At 50.9% G+C, this 20,532-nt stretch overlaps 1 long non-coding RNA gene across 1 annotated transcript in view; it reads left to right on the top strand.

The window, feature by feature from the left end:
* The first annotated feature begins 8,746 nt into the window (after window positions 1-8,746).
* The window catches only part of LOC134009538 (uncharacterized), a 44,327-nt gene continuing 32,541 nt past the window's right edge, over window positions 8,747-20,532 (top strand). The window contains exons 1-2 of the long non-coding RNA XR_009928243.1: window positions 8,747-8,834; window positions 20,402-20,471. This is a non-coding gene — a long non-coding RNA (uncharacterized LOC134009538). The remainder of the gene's footprint in view (window positions 8,835-20,401; window positions 20,472-20,532) is intronic.

The raw sequence follows: 20,532 nt of genomic DNA, 5'->3' as shown, positions 1-20,532 counted from the left end.
AATGTCACCGCAATGTCACGACGGCGGAGCCTGTACCGTCGATGCGCCTCTCATATCCACGAGTAGACAAGGTTTCGGGTTCTTACAAATCTCAGAAGTCCGGGGGATTTTTTTTGGGGGGGGTCATTTTTACCCGAGCTCCAATCGAATCACGTCAAACCCTCCCCCCCCCCCCCCCCCCCCCCCGATTTCCAAAAGGGAGGAAACAATCGCGGCGTCTCCCCCGCGGAACCCGCCGTCCTCTGCGAAAGAAGAAGAAAGGAGAATGTGTTTTGTGAGGTCTCCATGGCGACCCCACTGTACATCAGATAAGACGATAATGATGAGCTCTCCAAGACCACAGGGGGGGACCAGAGTAGCTCCACATTCAGGTCCTCCCACCGCTTCTGTGGCACATTTGTAGAGTTACACAACCTGACAAGCACTAAAGAACCTCCTGCCCCCCCCCCCCCCCCCCTTTTTTTTCAAGCATCATCTTTTCGGGGCTTTTGAGAGCGGGCTAAGATTGGGGACTTGCTAGCGAAGGGGATGACACATGGGATGACAAAACTCCAGTGTCTGTCTGTCAGGCTTACTCTTTATCCGACTGACATTTGCTGGCTCAGGCTCAGCCGGGCTCGGGAGAAGCCAGGGATGAGAGCCAGACACAGATGGCTTTTCCTCAGAATTCTGTCTCGTTCAAGAGTGGGGGGGTGGGGGGGGGGGGGTGGAAGACGAAAGATGAAAAAGCCACGCTCTGAATCACAGCCCCCTCCCCCCCCCCCCCCTTCCGTTTGCACGAAATGTCCTTCCTCGAAATGTAAATCGCCGGCGGCGTAGGAGCGAGCTCGGGAGCGCGCGCGTGCGTGCGTGCGCGCTCTCCGTCGGTGTGTTCCACAACGCCTTCGCTCGCGTCGCTCCATCCCTGACCTTTTACTTTTGAGCATCATTAGCCTTATACTTTCCACCAACGGTTCCGCTTCTCCCACCCCACCCCAGCACCACACCCCACCCCCCCCCCCCCCCCAGGCCCCTCCTCTCCATCAGCGTGGAGTGCTTTGGTCCAGATCTGCTTCAGCAGTGACCTTTCCAGTCGTCCTGCCTCCCTCCGTAAATGAAAAGAACAACAGAGGAAACAAATGGCTCGTGCCATTTCAGAGTCGCGAGGCGGCGCCGGCGAGGAAGGAGAAGAACAGGAGGAGAGGCGTGGGGCGGGGGGGGGGGGGGGAGTGGAGGGATGAGGGGTGGGGGGGAGGGGGAGGGGGAGGGGGGGGGTGTAGGTGTTAAGTTGATGAGCGAGAGAAGCACGGGGAAGAAGAAGAGAAAAAAAAAAAAGCATCTGCTTTCTGCTAAACAGTCGCCTCAAATCGTCTGGCCATTGTTTCCAAACAACAATAGCGCTTCTCTTGTTGCCGGGGGAGCGCGTCACCCCTTCGGAACATTTCCACGCGAGAAGGCGTTACATAAGGAACATTTAGAGCTGGTGTCTTTTTATAGCCGTCCAGGAACCTTGATCTATTTCTTCGTTTCTTCCGTCGACTATGTTTCTGTGTCTGTCGTCCCCCCCCCCCCCCTCCCCCCGACAGCCTGGGGCTAAGAGAGGCTGAGGATGTAGACTGGGGAGGGAGGGAAGGGGGGGGGGGGGTAGCAGACAGAGGCTGATCTGATGACAGAGGAGGCTGGAGAAGGTCCCAGGTGGAGCCCTGTCTGAAGTACTCCACTGAAGAGGGGTGGGGAGGGGATGTGGTGGTGGTGGTGGTGGGGGGGGGGTGACAGTCCGCCTGTTGCACGCAGGCTCCCCGACAAGGAGCCGAGGAGAGAGACAGGAGGACTCAGGCGACCCCCCCCCAGGTTTTTCTGGGACACCGTCGGCAGCGGGAGGGGGCGTCTGCATTCATATCTGCGAGGGCGTTTTAGGGTGCCGTTACCGAGAGACGACGCACGGTCGCCACCTGTTTCGGTTTGGGAAAAGCAGAAGCCGTGTGGGCGGGGGGGGGGGTGATCCACCAATCCGGGCGCGCGTCGGAGCAGAGACCACGTCGCTTCCACCGATCCGGTTCTCTCAGATCGACACTCGCGTCTTGTTACCGGGCATGTGTCATGTGAGGGACCTACGCCGGCTCCTGTGATAAAGACGGGCATCTGGACACCCTGGGACATCAGTGTTTGTTTACTCTTGACTGTAGCATCTGGCCCCACGCTGGCGCATTGTTCAAAGCCCCTCATGGAGTCATATTTACAAGGCAAAACAAAAAGACGCTCATGACCCCGAGGTGCGAGTCACAAGGTCGTTTGGAGTATCATGTCACCTGTCATTGCGTGACCTTTGAGCCAGAGGAACAAAGTTGCCCCCCCTCCCTCCCTCCCTTCCCCTCCCCCCCATCCACCCCTCCCTCCCTCCACCTTCACGTCCCCTCCCCCCCATCCATCCCTCCCCCCCTCCCTCCATCCCGATGCTCTCGGGTGTGTCATGACCAGCGTTTCCTGGCAGGATCCAATCTTGCGCCCGTTCTCGCGTCTGCACGATGTCGTCTCCTCACCGGGGGTGAAGAAAGGAGGCCCATCCTGGAGGCCGTCCAGGCTGTTGCCTGTGACACTCTGGTTGGACCAGAGCCGGCCAGCGTTCACACACAAACACAAGCACACGCAGCCCCTGCACACTGCACACACACGCTCTCAGGCACACGCACACACACACACACGCGCTACCCTCTGCCCTCATTCCCTCTACAGGGTGACATTTATTAATTAAATATGGTGTTGTGCCGCAGGAATCACTTCCCTTCCTACTGTCTCCAGACACTAATAATTACATTGGCATTTAGCTCCACGATAAGCCCACCCTATGGCCTTTAGGAAATGTTCCCCGAGTCCGGATACTGAGCGAAGTATGGGCCCTGATGCGATGCCACACATCGATCCGTTTTGCCACCGCTCGCGGTCACGTCGCAGAAAAGAGATGCCGTTTTATTAAACAGCATTTTATTATTAACTTGAATCCGAGGTGGTTTATTTGGGCCATTTGTCATGCTTGGTTTAAAAAAAAAATAATGCCCTTGATTTGTCGAGCCACGCTACGTCGCTGAAAAGTCAATGTTTCAGACGTCGGCTCCACGGATCCTCTGACCCGTGCTCGACCAGCTCCGAGGCGTTTCTTCTTTGTGTTCGTAGCCTAGCCGAGGCCAAACAGCCATGTTGTTGTTCTCGGCAGGTAATCATTTCTCTCCGGTTTAATAATGGCTGGTGACACTCCAGTGGATGGATAAAAGGAGGCGAGTTTAACGGCGATCACGCTTCTATAGTGGGTCCCCAGCAGGCCTGTTCTGGGGACCACCTGTGCTCTAATCACAGCTGTTGACAGATAGCATTTCATCCGCACGGGCCCCTCACTCTGCAATTGGCTGGCGTCATTTTCCCATGATTCCCCTCCACGGGAGACCTCTTCTCCTTCCTTTTGTCCTTGACGATGACAAACCGCAAGCATTACCCATGCCCGAAAGCACAACTCACCCTGTTTTAATGACAAATCGGCGTTATTTGCGGGTAATTCCGATACTATTACCCCACTTTTTTTCACAGTGAGAATCGCAAATCACAGTAGTTTCAAGGTTTAAGATTATTTTTGATATAGTTCCCCGTAGCTCGGGCGAACAAATAACTCCGCCAACGCAACCAGCCAACCTGGTGTGCTTGAATGATCTCTGATGGCCCAAAAATGTATCTGGGTAACATGGATTGGAACCAGTACAAAATGTGGCATTGAATCGCTATGGGACAGTGAGGGGGCAAGTCATCTGGGCTTTAAATTGGGCCCTGATGCTCTGGGGGACTGGATAAACCTCTCTGTCTCAGGTAAGACGATCACTGTTGCATCCTGGGAAATCTCCCAATGAGTTCTATTATTTTGTGTTCCTCTCCTTTCTCTAAGGGCCCACTGCCTGAGGAGATAACTTGGGACTACTCCAGCCTACTAACAGCATGCTGTTCAGTGCAGAGCAACTTTGAACGTGTTAATTTAACACTTTTTATAGTGTTAATATGGAAACAGTCTGTTACATCACACACACGTAAAGCTAAATTACCTATGCAGTGACAGACACAATGAAGACTTCTTTGAGAATAGGAAAGTGACTCTGCATACATTCATTTTGACACCAAATTCAACTAAGCAGTGCTTTTACGGACAGCAGGCTACAAAGTGCATCACAGGCACCGTGCAAAAAAAGTTAGCATTGCATCACAGACACATACAGCATGACATTTTTTTTGCAGAGTTCCTATTTCAAATTTCAAGTAGAATATTACCAACGAGGGCATGTCATGCCATCTGAACATGAAGCCTTTCATCAGCACCATAGACACTTTCAAGGGCAAAGGGTGTGTAGCATTTCATAAATTAAATAGTGATTACATTTGTTTCTACACCCTCAAATACAGTGAATACATGGTCATGTTCACTGAAATAATCAGTATGCAACCCGTCCACCAATAGCTCGAGTGTTGTCAACCAAAATAATAATTTTTCAAAATACTAGCATATCTGGTTCCATCTCATTGCAAACAGCCCCACACTATACTCTGTGCCATCTATCTTAACCCGAGTAGTAGAATCGGTTTCTTCACAGAAGAAAGTTCTGCCAATTAAAATCAACTAGAGAAAATATTTTCGATGGTCCATACTCAACGCGGTTGTCTCTCAGGGATTTAGCCAATTGGTGTTTGTTGGCAAGTGTTTTTGTGATGTCTGTGAAGTTCTTCGAGGGGTTCCCAAACAGTTAGCGAACCCTCAAACCTCATGCTCAACACATGCCAACAAGGAGAAAAAGCGCAAATGCATGCTGGGTAGTGTATCAGGAAGTGATACACCACCTAGTGATAGTTGCTTGAAAACCGTGTGATGTTCCATTTTCAAATGCTTCAAATACAGTCAGGCAGTGGATTGGAATGAGGGGGAAAACGTAATTGTCTGCAGTAAGATGAGCAGCCAATTCCAGATTTAATTTCTGTGTGGAATAACATCACCCCATATCACAGGACCTTTTCCTCACAAGACAGAGTTTGCATAGACGTCACCTGTCACAAGTCCTATGCCATTCCTCCGGGTTGACTTAACCCTTGTGCTGCCTTCGGGTCATTGTGACCCACCGTCGTGGTGCAAAAGGTGGGTCACAATGACTTGAAGGCAGCACAAGGGGGGAAACCGGCAATTATTCTGTATTTATATTTCATTCAAACGCTCATTTACCGCAGATGTAGAGGGGTGGTCAATAGGCAGAACTGATGGAACATCTCGTTTGATGTGGGAGTGCGGCCCAGTAGTCCCAGTGAGCGCAACAGGAAGACACAAACGCACAAGGAGACACAGGCCGGAGAGCAGGAACAAAAACGTTCACCCTTTCCTCTGTCTCCATGCAGTGCCTGACAACAAAACAACTGAGCTGCAGAGCTGCTAGTCACATCTAGAAACCCACATGTTGCACTCACCAGAGGCTGGGAGCAGCTGAGGGGTCAAATGAGTGTTTCGTCTGTCCCCGCCTGGGAGGGACAGTGTTTCTGCGCAACAGTGTTTTGTCCGTCGTCCACTTGGGGCTTGCTCGCAACCCGACTTTGCGTATTTGATACGTGCTTTCCCCGTGGGTTTGAATGGAATGCGAAACTATGCAGCGCTCTATCGAGCAATTTTCTTGCTTTTGTTGATCACGGTCTGTATCGCTATTGTTCGATCACCTGTGCCGACGTTCTGTACAAACCAATATAATTAAAGTTGACGCCACTGTGATTGGCGCCAACCCAAACTACAATCAAAGCTCTTAATTAAGGTGTCTTTCTCCAGGCACACTGTAGCAATGGGAGTCTACAGTGTGACTGTACCTGTATACGTTGGCTTGTTGCATGGTTTTTGACTCCTAGTAATATACTCAGACATAGCCGAAGAAACGTAACCATGCATCTCTCTCATTGGGTCGACTAACATGGCAATCATCTGTCTCCTGGGTCTGGAGCCCAAGGCTTTGGTTGTCTGGTATTCTAATATGTATTGCCCACCAGGTTTACTAGGAAGGGCATCTCTGACCATCTATTAACACAAGAGAAGGTCAACCACTGGTTTGAGCCATCAGAATGTTTATGAAGAGCAAACAAATAGGATTATATCTATTAAATGTCATTTATACCTCTTCTGCTGCTGCAGACTCAACACCCACAGTGGTCTTTGACTTTTTTCAGAATTTCTTGAGGTCTCAGGTCTAAGTCACATGATGAGTGTGATCATATACGTGATATTTCTTTGGGCAGTGACTTTACGAGCACTTTCCGTACATGGCTTTGAGTGAGTTGTTGTGGGTGGAGAAAGTGGCGATTCCACTTTCTACAAGGAATATCCATAAGATCGACATCCTACAAGTAGAATTTGGTACGCGTGCGTTTGAAATCTATCCAAATGTACTTGTGTGGGCGTGTAATATTTCCACTTGTGTGGTGTGTTGGAAGATGATATGAAACCATATTTGCCCTAGCTATTGCCACACCTTCGACAGTATACTGTAAGGTGAAATGTTTCATAAGTCGAAACAGAAATGTAATATATCTTACCAAGGTGGATGTGTGTATAATGCTTTGCGAAATACATTAAGGAATAGTTCTGACACTGGATTCATATGATTGTATATTTGTAGTTAAACAGTAATATATCTCCAAACTATTTGTAATCATTCAAAGGCCATATCTGGTAAAGAAAATGCCTGCATAGAGAAATGTAGATTACTCACAAATGTAGACAATCTACGAATGGAGATTGAACAAATTGTTTTGGAACTATGTTTTTATTAATAGGCATAAGAAGTGGATTGGTGTACATACAAGTAGGCGACAAACATGTGTTTATAAATATGTTAAAAAATTTATTATTACATTTATGCAAATTATTAAAATTATTACTTATTTTAAGTCATAGTTATAGTGTTTAATCGTGTCAAAACCATGCCATACTCCAAATTAACCTGTTAACCGTTTATTCATGTACAGTCTTGCAGTTTGACATTGCGTAAGTGTTACAAATTCATTCTAAAGCTGACGGACTAATTTAGAGTATTCCAGATATGGTGGTTAGGTTGGTATCTACTATTTATTTAATACAGTAATAAATTTACATGCATTATGTGGTAGATGCATTTCAATTGTATGCCCAGGGAAAAGAGAGTTCACATGAGTTTCTTAAATTCACTTACTGTGCTCCGAAACAGTTAGACAAATCTACAAAGACGCTTCATTAGAGTGTGTAATTGTATCCGTTTGTTCTGGGTGCTGTCAATAAAGCAGATTTAAGAACTACAGAAATGGCTCCAACTATAATGGTATTGATTAAGCCTCCGGCAAAAAGGAATATGCATACCAAATGACACATTTATTTCCTGATTTGACATCTTGGTTTCTAAGTGATTATGACGTTTTCTGAACACTTGGGCTGCCTGGCAAATCCTCCTGACCTAGCAGTTTTATGTTGTATTTCACTCCAAAGAGCAGTCTGGTCTCTCTTCTAAAGACTGGACTGTCAAAATGATTTTATGATGAGTGCGGCGCCAGGCTTTGCGGCATGTGGGATCATGTCCTCACAGTTAAAAGTTTTGTATTTGAACCCTGTCTTTTTGACAGACTTTTTCCCCACAGGAATTGGAAACCTACAAACCTACATCCCTGATCATTGTGCACTGCAGTTTACTAGACTAGCACAATGGTACGCATGCGTCCCAGTTGCATTCATGGCTTATCTTATGAGAACAATGTCTGTTGTTCCAAAGGTAGTTTCTGAGAAAGCAAAATCAGAAACAGAAGGGAGTTTTACAGGTACTACCGACTAAAACAGATGCCTCCAAACTCAACATCTCTCCCAGTACACTCACCCCCCCTCCCGCTGATCTCCACGGTGATTCACCTGAGTGAGGGAGTCTTTTGTCCCCACTTTGTCCGAGCCCTGGTCGCTGAGGCTAGCCGCGGCACGCTCGTGTTTATTAGCTTAGCTTAATTGCGCATGGGATCTGAAAGGTCACCACCCTGCTGCGCTACGCACGCTGCCAAAATGGCTTCCAGTGTTCCGCATTGCACATGAATAAACCCCCTCTCTCTCTCTCTCCCCCCCCCTCTCTCGCTCTCTCTCTGAGCCTCGCCACCTTCCTCCGCCAGTCCCTCTGCTGCCCACACAGTGGCCTTCATGTTCGGCTTCACACGCGATGACTGATGGGTATTCACTGGTGGACATCGCTCCGCCGAATCCGCCCTCCATACTCTCCTCCTCCCCTTATGAAAGGGTCACGTGACACCCGCTAGCATCCATCTACAGTAGTCTGGGTTCATTCAACTGGCCATTTTCTTCTTCTTTTTTGTGGAGGAGGTTGCTAGGAACAGGGTGGCACAACCTCAGCCTGTGCGCACATCGGCAAGGAAACCAAAAGTGCTCTGAATGGAAAAACCTGCAGTATATCTGCGTAACTACTGCCCTTCTATATGATTAATATCATCTGACTTATATAAGCAGTAAACTCAGCCGCGTGGCTGCGAAAGCTGATGTAATGAGAAACTGGCTTGAAATGATAAGCAGAAATGGCGGAAGGGGATATTTTGGGGGCAAGTAAGACGCACGCACAGTTTATTATCAGTTATGTAATGCACTTTTTTATACATCTGTAACCGCAGGGCTGGCAGGTACGAGGGGTGTGTGAATGTGCGTACGTGTGTGTGTGTGTGTCATGCTCATCAGTGTGTCATTCCCACAGGCTCTGCTAGGGGGGAACCAGCAGGTGGATCTCTCCAGGTTCCAGCAGACACTCTGGAGCAGCCTGAGGGCGGGTGACAGTGTAAAGGTGAGATTAACCTTCCCTTCTCCACTCCTCCCTTCCTTTCCTTCTCTCCGTCCATCCCCTACTTTACCCTCTGAGTGAAACCCTGCCCCCAACCCCCCCCCCCCCCTACCACTCGTTCATCCTTCCGCACCTCTCCTTTTTTCCTTTTTCTTTTGACCTCTCCGTCTCGTGACTTCTGCCTCTCCGTCCTCTTCATGACCATACCTCCCTCCATCCGTCACACATCCGTCCCCCTCGTGTTTTTTCTTACCCTGTACAATGTTCAAGGGGTACAATGTACAGGGTAACAATGTACGTAATGTATGTAAGGGGTCCCACCTGGGAGGTGGGACCCCTTATTTGTATTCTTCCTATGCCTGGCCTTTCGGGGGCTTCTTCAACATCTAGCATGCATACATTCATGGTGAGAGGTACACATCTGCTTTTCCTGTGCTCTCTCTCTCTCTTTCGCTCTCTTTTCTTTCTTTTTCTCTCTCTTGCTTTCACACACACACACACACACACATACACACACACACACACACACACACCCACAGAGACCCTCACTCCGGTCCAACCTGTCTGAGGCCAGTGTTTCCATAGCGCCACGGAAACCCTGTGAAAAGGTCCTTCCACATACACGCGCCCAGCATCCCATAATACACCTATTGTTTGCATACACACAAGCAGGTTCCCCTTTTAAGGGGGCCCCTAAAGAAAAGGGCAGCGCCTCGCCACGCGAACACAGTCGCCGCCCCCCCGAACCGGAGACACCACGGGCGCCGAAAAGATACCATCCTTTCATTTCCTGTCCCCCAGATAAAGAAAGACAGGGAGGGGGGGGGGGGGGGGGAGGAGGAGAGCGGGGCCTATCGCTGGGCAGCGGTGATTGAGTCCCTTTGCAGCGAGTCCGCACAAATAACCCACCCGCGCCGATAAGAAGCTCGTCATTTCCATAGACAAAAAAACACTCGGGCGGAGATTAGATTTGGGACGTCCAACGGACTTATCTGGGCCGCCGGCCTTCCTATCATGGAATGCGAATATGAAGACACTCGGCCTCCTGTTTCATGGCAACAGCAGTCAAATACACGCAGGTTTATTTGTTTTTCAATTGCGTCCTGTCCCAAAAAAAAAAGACATATCTCCCTCAGTCAATGTCCAACAGATTGAATTGATTCCTCCTCGCTATTCAGCGACGGGGGGGAGGGGGGAGCAGTGTCTTCCCGACATGCTTGGGAGAAATGGGCGTTAAAAACAGATGCGTGTGTGTGTGTTTCTATGTATACAAAGCAGCTGCAAGGATACATCTGTCAGGTCAACCGATGTCTGTCTGAGCGGCTGAAGTCTGTGTCCACGCCAAGCTCGGGCTTGAACGCGCCATCTTGTTTTCTCTGAAGCGTGGCCTCCGTGGCCTCCATCTCCTTTCTCCAGACCGCCGTTCCGCCAATCGAGTTTCTCTCCGCTGAATGCGTGATGAGTCACCGTTGTCATATATTTATATAATTTACTGATCTAATATTTATAACGTTGGCCGTGTCCTCTTTACCCTCGCCCCCCGCCCACCCCCTTGCCAGTCTCTCTGTCTCTGTCTCTGTCTCTCTCTCTGTCTCTGTCTCTGTCTCTGTCTCTGTCTCTGTCTCTGTCTCTGTCTCTGTCTCTGTCTCTGTCTCTGTCTCTGTCTCTCTCTCTCTCTCTCTCTCTCTCTCTCTCTCTCTCTCTCTCTCTCTCTCTCTCTCTCTCTCTCTCTCTCTCTCTCTCTCTCTCTCTCTCTCTGTCTCTGTCTCTGTCTCTGTCTCTGTCTCTGTCTCTGTCTCTGTCTCTCTCTGTCTCTCTGTCTCTCTGTCTCTGTCTCTGTCTCTCTCTCTGTCTCTCTCTCTCTCTCTCTCTCTCTCTCTCTCTCTCTCTCTCTCTCTCTCTCTCTCTCTCTCTCTCTCTCTCTCTCTCTCTCTCTCTCTCTCTCTGTCTGTCTTTGTCTCTCTCTCTGTCTCTCTGTCTCTCTCTCTGTCTCTCTGTCTCTGTCTTCTCCAGGATGTTTTTGAAACAGAATCTCGATAGGAAGAGAGAGAGCATTATATTGGGTTGACAGGAGTGACCTTTTCACACAGATACAAAGGGGCTGTGTGGGCTCTAATTGTGTTGTGCTGAAGTCGAGCGCCACAGCGTCGATGGCGGCTTGCGACGCCTTCTCACGGCGCTGCGAACGGCGACCGGCGTAACTCTGGCAACGGGGCGACAAGGCCGACAGCCGCCGCCGTGACAGCAGCCCGTCGTTGGAACGCTCGCACGCGTAATGACTCACGCCGAATCACAGGCCCCAATTAAAAGCTCATTGTCTCTCTCCCCTTATACCCTCCCCACACACACAAACCCCCAGACCGTTTTTACATTGGACTACAAGCTGGTTTAGCTTGGCGCTAATGTTGTGAGGGTTAGAGGGGGGTAGATGGGGAGTGGGTGGCATCCTACCAGTATCACTGGGCTGACTGGCTTGCATAACAATTAAGGAGACGTGGGCCATCAAGTCTGCTGCCTCCCCAGCCTCTGTTTCCCCCACCAGAGTCTGCTGCCTCCCCAGCCTCTGTTTCCCCCACCAGAGTCTGCTGCCTCCCCAGCCTCTGTTTCCCCCACCAGCTTGGATCCGTCTGCTTTGTGTTTGGGGAGGCTCCAGTTCTGCAAAAATCCATACAGAAACTTATCAGTGCCGGTGAAGACAAAGGCTCTGTTGGAATTTCCCTCACTTTGTGCCCGAGGTGCTGTCTCTTCTACTTAGCAAATGTGAACCATTCTGAGTTCCATCAAAACGTTCCTGTCCAAATTGACCACGGAACAGAGAATGTGCTGTTCCTTTAGCCAAAATGATGGCATTTTTAAATCTATAACTTTTAGAGTGCCGGGGCTCTTAAATACAATTTCATAGCGTCTTGCGGACAAGATCCAATTCAGATTTACTTCAGGCACCAAGGGCCACCTCGAAGAGAAACAGCTCCTGAACTCCGACTAACTGCCCCCATGTTACCAGACGAGCAGCCAACACACAGGGTCATTTGCTCTCCCCTTAGCGCTGTGTCATTCATCATGTTTCTAAAAGCAGGATATGCTGAGCAGCCATGTTGTCGTCTTCATCGGCGCTAAACGTAAAGATGTGCTTCTATACGGTCGGCGAGGTGTTAAAAACACCTTGGAGGACTGTTTTGTTGACAGGCTGGGCAAACAAGTCTCCCGGAGGTCTTGGAGGAGGAGCGCCAGGACATTGTTATTAATAGGAGGAAGAACCTGAGTGCACAATGCAAACAGCACGTATCATTGCCATCCTGTTGCCATTTATAGCTTCTACATTACCACAAGTAACGACACCCGGGTGGTATGGGTTAGGCGCAAAAGCAATGTTCTTTCATCATTTCAAGGTTGAGTATTTTTTTTAAGGTGTGTGCGATATTGGACGAGAGATCGTCTTGGGAACGATTATAGATGCGGAAATGTCATATCTTAAGCATGCTTCCCCCCCCCCCCCCCCCTCCCGACCGTGCTTTTCAAGGCATGGCGAGCCACAGAGGTGCTTCAACCCCGAGAGAGGGCTAATTGAGGGAGGAGACACACAGAAGGAGATAACAGCTTATTGCCAGAGAGAGAGTACAGTAGCGGGGTCTCATTGCACTTCTCTTTTCTTGGACTATTCTTTTCTTGGGGGTGGACTATTTTCAGGGATGGGTTGTGGTGAGGCGCCGGTCCACTGTGGGGGGGGGGGGTGCTTTTGTGTGAACATTTAATGGACCCCCCGCTGTCTCCCCCCGCCGCTGCTCTTGTAAAGAGACCTAAGAAGACCTGACATGGAAAGCATTTGGGGTAACTCCCTCCCTCCCTCGCACCACGCCCTGCCCCTTCTTTTTTTTTAGCAAAGACAACTTTGTTGAATATTTCATGGGGTACATTGCCTCGGTTTCACTCAGCCGGGCATGGAGAGTGTGGCACGAAAGGCCCTCCTGACAGGCCGATATGCAGGCGCCAGTGACGAGGAACTCACCCCCCCCCCACACACACACACACACACACACACTCTTACACCCTTTTTCCCCTTTTTGTTTTCCTCTGCCCCATTTAGGATTTCTTCCAAACTCCACATGGTCAGGTGCGGTGCTACACATTGTGTCCAGGCAGCGTTTCACTTCGAATTTCCTATCGCTTCCAATGATCGTGAATCGAGCGCCACGCGATGATGGAACAGCAAATTAGCATTTCAACGTATTTGTCTCGTGCTAAAGGAGAATGCACGGATGATAATCCTTTGTGCTAAAGAGTACAAAGAAAGACGACATCAAAGGGGACAGATTTACCCACCGAAGATGGTAAGCTTAGTATTCTAGCATGTTATCACCCCCCCAAAAAAAATGGGGGGGGGGGGGTGATAGATTGTCAATTTTTCACCATCCAATAACTGGGGGGTGTTTCAGCCGGGTCTCTCATTGGTTGGTCCAAACCTTCACGTATATACTGCCGGACATGAGTCAACCGGACTCTTGGAGAGGGGGTTTCAATTTCTGGTCGACAGATGTTGTTGATGCACTGTAGGTCAACATGGCCAGTGTACGGCAGTAGAAACCTGCAGGGGAAGGTGGACCAGCACACTGTCTCCAGCAGTCTCTCCCAGCGGCTGACCTCGCGTGACTCGTCCCCTTGAAATATTGACGAGGAACGACATCCAACGCGCATGGCACAACCTTGTCGGCTCGTTTTTATTGCAGGATAGGTGAGTTTGTTTTCGGGTGTTGTCCTGACCTGACCCCCCTATAGGGATTGTGCAATCGGATGTTTTGGAGGCCCCGTCCCACATGAAATATAGAATAGCGCTCAGTGCTTCAGCACAGCTTCAGAGATGAAAGCGAGTCAGGTGGCTGAGCGGTTAGGGAATCGGTCTAGTTATCTGAAGGTTGCCAGTTCGATTCCTGGCCGTGCAAAATGACGTTGTGTCCTTGGGCAAGGCACTTCACCCTACTTGCCTCGGGGGGAATGTCCCTGTACTTACTGTAAGTCGCTCTCGATAAGAGCATCTGCTAAATGACTAAATGTGAAATGTGAAAGCGCAGAGATTTTCCTACTCTGGGTTTAACTCCTGGGGTTTTACCTCGAGAAAGTCATCAGCTCTTGTTGATAGGAAATCCAGGTTTTTTTTTCTGCCTGGCCCAGACGTCTCCATCGGATCGGTCGAATCTATCTTTACTTGTGGAGCCCTTTTCACCGTGTCACCAAACACTTGACGGCCGGCCGCAGATCAGACTTCCGAAACCCTCGGAAAAGACGAGGAGAAGCTCCCCTCGAAACTCCCGAGCCACCTCCATGTCCACCTGTACCTGCTAGCATTTTCTTTGTTCTCCTCTCTGTCAGGAGACACACAGCCCTGTATAAACAGTAGAAAAATACCACTCTCACCCCCCCCCCCCCGCCTCTATCTCTTACAGAAGCCCGCCTCTCAATTTCACATTCCCCAAATGCGAGATGGCTGCGATGATCGCCTGCCCCCTTATTGGAAAGCACACCTCATTTCCTCCGCGATATTCAATTTCATGGAGGGGTGGGGAAAACGCCGGCTCGCGACGGCAATTTCCCCTCTCCAGAATCGCCGTTCTGCCGCGCACATCCTGACAATTTGTCCGTTTTGTTGAACTCCCCGTCCTTCTCTCTCTCTCTCTCTCTCTCCTTCCTCCTCGCTCGTCGGCCGCGTGTGTGTTCTGCCCTGGCTCCCATTTCCACCGCCCCACGCTGGCGTCATCGAGCAGCCGAGCGGTGTCGCCGCGGCGAGGTGGCTGCGACGGTCTGTTATGACGGTCTGTTATGACAACGTGCCTTTGATGTGGAAGTGGTGGCCCTTGTGAGGCACCCCCCCCCCCTTTTTTTTTTGTCTTTTCTTTTTTACGGATGCCGTGTGTGGTGCTCCACTCGATCACACATGACAAAGTGCATGTGGGTCCATGGTGGCTATCCTTCTCTCTCCTCCAGCCCCCCCCCCCCCCCGTCACATCAGAAAGCTCACGGATGCACACACGCTTGCATGCCGGGGAACATGCGAACACGCACACAGCCCGCTTCACACGCACACGGCCCGTGCTTTCCGCAGTCTGGAGCGTTTAAGAGGAGAGACGGAGACGGCCAGACCTCGGGCCACGTCGAGCTCTCACACAGGAAGTTGCCCCCCCCACTCGACTTCAGAAACCACTGCGCCTTACCGAGATCAACCGTAAATTAGCCTGTCGGCTGTCAATCTTGGGCCTCCCAGCATGCACCCTGTCAGCAGTAGAGGGTGCCAATGTAGTGGGGCGCATGTCTCAACGCCGCATGCTCCGTTTTTATTAGCAGCTATCAAATTAGGACCAGGATGTAAATCTGTCACATATGCCCATCACTCTGAGGTGGAGGGCGCCAAAGACATTGCTGAGGCACTTTTTTCCCTTTACTTACACGCACACGTGCGCACACAAACTCTCTACACTTTTTTTCTCTGTACAGTGAGCTTATTTTTTTTTGATGTTCTTGAGGGCATTTCTGCTCTATTGGAATATAGACTTTGTAGACTGACAGGGATTGTAGGGGAGAAAGAGAGGGGAGGAAACGAAATATTGGATACTTTCCTTGAAGAGGGTCTTGGTACTGTAAATGTACAACAATTCCAAAATGCATTCACACCCACACAGACACACACGGGTGTGGTGTGGCAGGGTACCAGACATATTTAAATTACATTTAATACAGTTGTATGATGTTAGACAAATATAAAATATAAATATTTTTTTTGTTTTGACCGTTAAAAAGGCAAACCTTGTTACTTCATTTAGATGCCTATAAATTTTTTCTGGGATTTTGTTCAAAAACTTTTATTCAGAAATGCAGCATCAAACTAGCCTGGCCCTGCCCTCCTACGTACTTCCGCTCAATTTTGATTTTGCTTCTGTACTAGGTCTGGGTATGAGGTACGTAAGTCAGATGTCTCCGGTTAATTTTTCTACCTGTCCAATCAGCGAACAGAGGGAGTGGCTGAGAACGATGACGTTGATGTCGTGCGCTAGTTTGTGTTGTAGTTCCGTAATGGCGGCGGAGAACATGCGAGCGAAGCCATTCGACCCGTTGTGGCAACGCTGCCGAATATCCAAAAGTTTAAGCCGGAGCAAGAACAATCTTTGATCCCCATGGGGTTCGTTTGATTTTCCAGCTAGCTCCGTTAGTCGTGAAGGAGTTGGCTAAGGCGGAGGGAGTCAGGTGGCTGAGCGGTTAGGGAAGCAGGCTAGTAATCTGAAGGTTGCCAGTTAGATTCCCGGCCGTGCCAAATGACGTTGTGTCCTTGGGCAAGGCACTTCACCCTACTTGCCTCGGGGGAATGTCCCTGTACTGACTGTAAGTCGCTCTGGATAAGAGCGTCTGCTAAATGACTAAATGTAATGTAAATGTAAATGTAAGGCGAACACTAGCGATTGGTTATGGCAGATCCAGAGTGGCTCTGGGCAGATCCAATAGTTTTTAACTTCAACAGAGTACCCGCCTTCAAGGAAGTTAACGCTTGTCAATGGAGCGAGCCCAGACTCTCTGTACACATGAAATGTACGAGAGTCTGGTTAGGACCAGGCTGGCGTCAAACAACATTTAAACAATTCGTTGCGATGTATCGTTCATAATGACGCTCGAAAGTCGTGAAGGTGCCACGAATGATTTCACAAAAGGTGTCATGGGCACCCCCTTCAAGGAAAGTGTTCCCAAATAGAGCTCGCATCGAAAGAAAGGCTGTGAGGAGGAGGTGACATGGGGGTGCCCTCTGCCTCGTGTCATTCAAACTCATCAAGAGCTCCGCTGGTCGAACCCCTCTGACTCCCCTCGCTCAGTCCAACCCTGAGCGGGAGAGACAGAGGAGAAGCAGCATCCGCCGAGCACGGCGACAGAAACGGCGACTTTGTCCCCCGTTCGAACAGCGGAGGGGAGGGAGGGAGGGGAAAAGAAGGGAGGGGGGAAAAGGAAGGCGCGGGGGGGGGTAGGGAGGGAGGGGGGAGGTAGACGTTTTTCACAGCTTCCCAGCCAGAGGCCAAGGATCCGCAGCGGCTCTTTCCTCCTCGCCGCGTGGCGGCCCGACGACTCGTTATTTTACCTCTCCGCAGAGCGCGCGCGCACTATTCACAGTGGCTCCGTCCACCCCCCCGCTGCTACTAGGGTCAACAAGGCGGTCCCGATGCCAGACAGGCGAGGATGTGACCTCCTGAAACGTGGCACTGTCTTAGTCGCCGAGTGTTACAAGCCTCGCATTGGTGACATTCTGTCCTAGTCAAAGCTGTGGGAGAGTGACAAAACAAGCTTTTATCACTGACACGCTGCTTGGCACAGCTTGCCACGTGAAGGAACATGAATGCCACGTCCTTTAGCCAAAATGTTTGTCCTTAATAGCCGTTAAAAGAAGAAAGAAACGAAAGGTCAGTCACACGGGAACCCTATTAGGAAATTCTACAGCGATGTGAGAAAACACCATTTCCGCATAATTAGTCTCCTTTCAGCTAATACCGGCCACTGTACATTCTTTTTAAGGGCCTGTCGATGTCCGTCATTGAAGCTACACTTCAAACACTTTAGTTTACTTCTCCTCTCCACTCTCCTGTTCAGTCTGCTGGGATACGTAGTTTCTCCCACAGCAGGATGCCAGGCAGTGGCCCCGGACTACAAGTGCAGTGTCATATCCATCACATGGCCCTCAAGGCCCACATCAGTGACCTGCTACGGCAACCAGCCTGGTCCGGACACCCACCCCCTCGACGAGAACAGCCGTCAGCGCAAAACAACAGAGGAGGGCCTCTCAGACGCGTCGACTGTGTAAGACACACACACACGAGGAGGCCGACTAGGAGGAACACACACACGCGCACACACACCCACACACACACTGGGGAGGAGTAAGAGCACACACAAACACACACAGGGAGGTGGTCTGAGAGGAAGGCACACGTACTGTAAACACACACAAATACAGCAGAGGGAATTCGGTACAACACACTCAGAAGGAGGCCCATGTCACTCACAGTTGGCCGTCACAAATATAGGTCTGCCAAATGCAGGGGGAGCAGGGAAAAAAACACGACGGGACTGAAAAAGCTCTTCGGAACGCTGGGAAGGAAAAAACCCTCGCATGAGCCGGGAATCTCAGTCGATTTAAAACTCGGCTGATGCGCACGCAGCCGTTTCAATTACATCGGTTCCTCTGATGTAACTGTGTATAGCCTTCAACTCCCAAAGAGCTTTTCGCCATTTATTTTGATTAGGGCTGTATTTATAAAATAAGTCCCTCAAGGAAGCGCTGTGGGTGAGGGGGGTGTGGGGGTGGCGGTGGGAGACGAAATGAAATCTGTTTGATGATTCGAAACTTCTGGAAAAGATCTGCTTGTCAATTAATTCAGGTTTCCGAGGGTTCCTGCTCTTTTTTTCCCATTTACTTATCTTTCCTCTCGGAGGACGGTTACCCGGGATGTGGTAGTGTGTACCTAAGGAGTTAAACCCCCCCAGTAGTGAACAGAGACTCATTTAAATGCTGCGCAGTCGTTGCGTCGTGTGCGCTCCTTGTCTTGCGTGCCAGCTCATGTGAGGGAGAGTTCTAGTCGGCTTGAACTTTGGCTCTGCCTGTGTGCGTCTTTCACTGTGTCTCGCGTACAGAACCAGGCCGCAAAGAGGGAGTGGGAAAGGTGTGGTGCAGAGGACTCGAGATGTCTGTGCGTGTGTGTGTGTGTGTGTGTGGAGAGACCGCACACACCGCAAACCAAGTCGCTTGTGTGGATATTGTGGCTGCAGGAGGCCAAGTCTTGCTGAGCTGACGTTGTTGTTGTGAGCAAACAGCTCTTCCTGTGTTGGATCTTCCCTTTCCATCGTTTCTCACAGCTGCAACAATTCATAAACACACATTTGTAGATGTTTTTAATTTCATCCGCTCGATACTTTTAATTGACCCACTTGGCAAAATGAACAGTTACCAGCAAACATGTAATACTCTGCCAAATGAGCTAGCCTAGCGACGGGTAACTTTTTATTTGAAGTCCGTCATGGCAAAGCATACCCAACAGCATTTCTCACCGCACATCCACCACGAAGCCTTACAGCCCTTATACCCAGCCTGAAACCCCCCCATGATCCCATCCTCCTCGACGCACATCTCCAGTCAGCGTTACCTCAGACAGGTCTCTCCTTCTCCCAGGAGAGAGGGGAGCCACCATCCATTCCGCGGCGTCTTTTCCTCTCACACACCAGGATCGAGAGTGGAGTTCTTAGTGGCGCAAACGCGTCTCGTGTCGGTTGCGATTCCCGTTATCAAAGGGGACCTACATTCCTTTTGTCCCCAGAGAAGAGCGGCGTCACGCTTCTTGTCTTTGCCCATACGTTGCTGCCGCTTCACAAATATGAAACGCTTTGTACTGTATCCACAACCGCAATTTACCAGGGTTAGTCTTCACCAAGGTGTTCTGGAACTTTCTCTCTCCTCGCTGAAACGCCCACAAGCGCCAACAAACGCTATCACACAGCAACGGCAAACCGGTTGGAGGTTAATATTTGTATATATCACTATATCAATATCCATCGGAGCACGTGCGAGTAGGAAATATCAATGTTTACTTCTCGTGCCGACTTATCAGAGCAGGCTAAAAAGGCTCTTGGGGGTTCAAAGTTACACCTCCTCGCCCCCCTTCCTCCTCAAAGCGAAGGTTGGATTAGATTTTTGACAGATCCTGCTAATTGAACATTGGCTGCAAAATGTTCCATCGGATTGCGTGGCCTCCGCCCAGCGCTCCGCCCAGCGCTCCGCCCAGCGCTCCGCCCAGCGCTCCGCCCAGCGCGCCGCCCAGCGCGCCGCCCAGCGCTCCGCCCAGCGCTCCGCCCAGCGCTCCGCCCACCGCTCCGCCCAGCGCTCCGCCCAGCGCTCCGCCCAGCGCTCCGCCCAGCGCGCCGCCCAGCGCTCCGCCCAGCGCGCCGCCCAGCGCTCCGCCCAGCGCGCCGCCCAGCGCTCCGCCCAGCGCTCCGCCCAGCGCTCCGCCCAGCGCGCCGCCCAGCGCTCCGCCCAGCGCGCCGCCCAGCGCTCCGCCCAGCGCTCCGCCCAGCGTGCCGCCCAGCGCTCCGCCCAGCGCTCCGCCCAGCGCTCCGCCCAGCGCTCCGCCCAGCGCTCCCAGAGGTGTGCGGCGGCAGCAGGATCCCAGCATCCTCATGCAGGGGGGGGGCAGGGACAGGACTGGAACACAGTCAGTTTGGTTGGCCTCTCTCTCTTCCCTCTGTTGTCTCTCTCTCTTTCTCTCTCTCTCTTCCCTCTGTTGTCTCTCTCTCCACATTGTCTGTGGAGGAGTGCACCACACAGCCCTGATACATGGCGCTGCGATAAGCTCTCAGAGCCACTTGAACACCTTTGCCCCCCCCACCCCCTCGCCCCCTTACAACGAACAAACACCTCCAATGCGAGTCCCACGTACACGGACGCCACAGCGCACACGCCTCCAGGACACGAGTGGCGGCGATGGCCAGGGTCCTCGCAGCAGACAGATCTATGACCTGCTTTCTGCTCCCTCTCTCCTTCCATTACGCGTGTGTAGATCAAAGGCTCGCGTGCCGCGCCAGGCGGCCGTATGGATGGAGACCCCGACATCAAGGCTGCCGTGAGCGGTAAGTCATTACACCCACCCTTGCAACACACACACACAGCTACTAAACTTCCCATTACAGC

This window comes from Osmerus eperlanus, chromosome 23 (assembly GCF_963692335.1).
Source record: "Osmerus eperlanus chromosome 23, fOsmEpe2.1, whole genome shotgun sequence".
NCBI classification, from domain to species: Eukaryota; Metazoa; Chordata; class Actinopteri; order Osmeriformes; family Osmeridae; genus Osmerus; species Osmerus eperlanus.
This window is presented reverse-complemented; position numbering and strand designations above follow the sequence as displayed.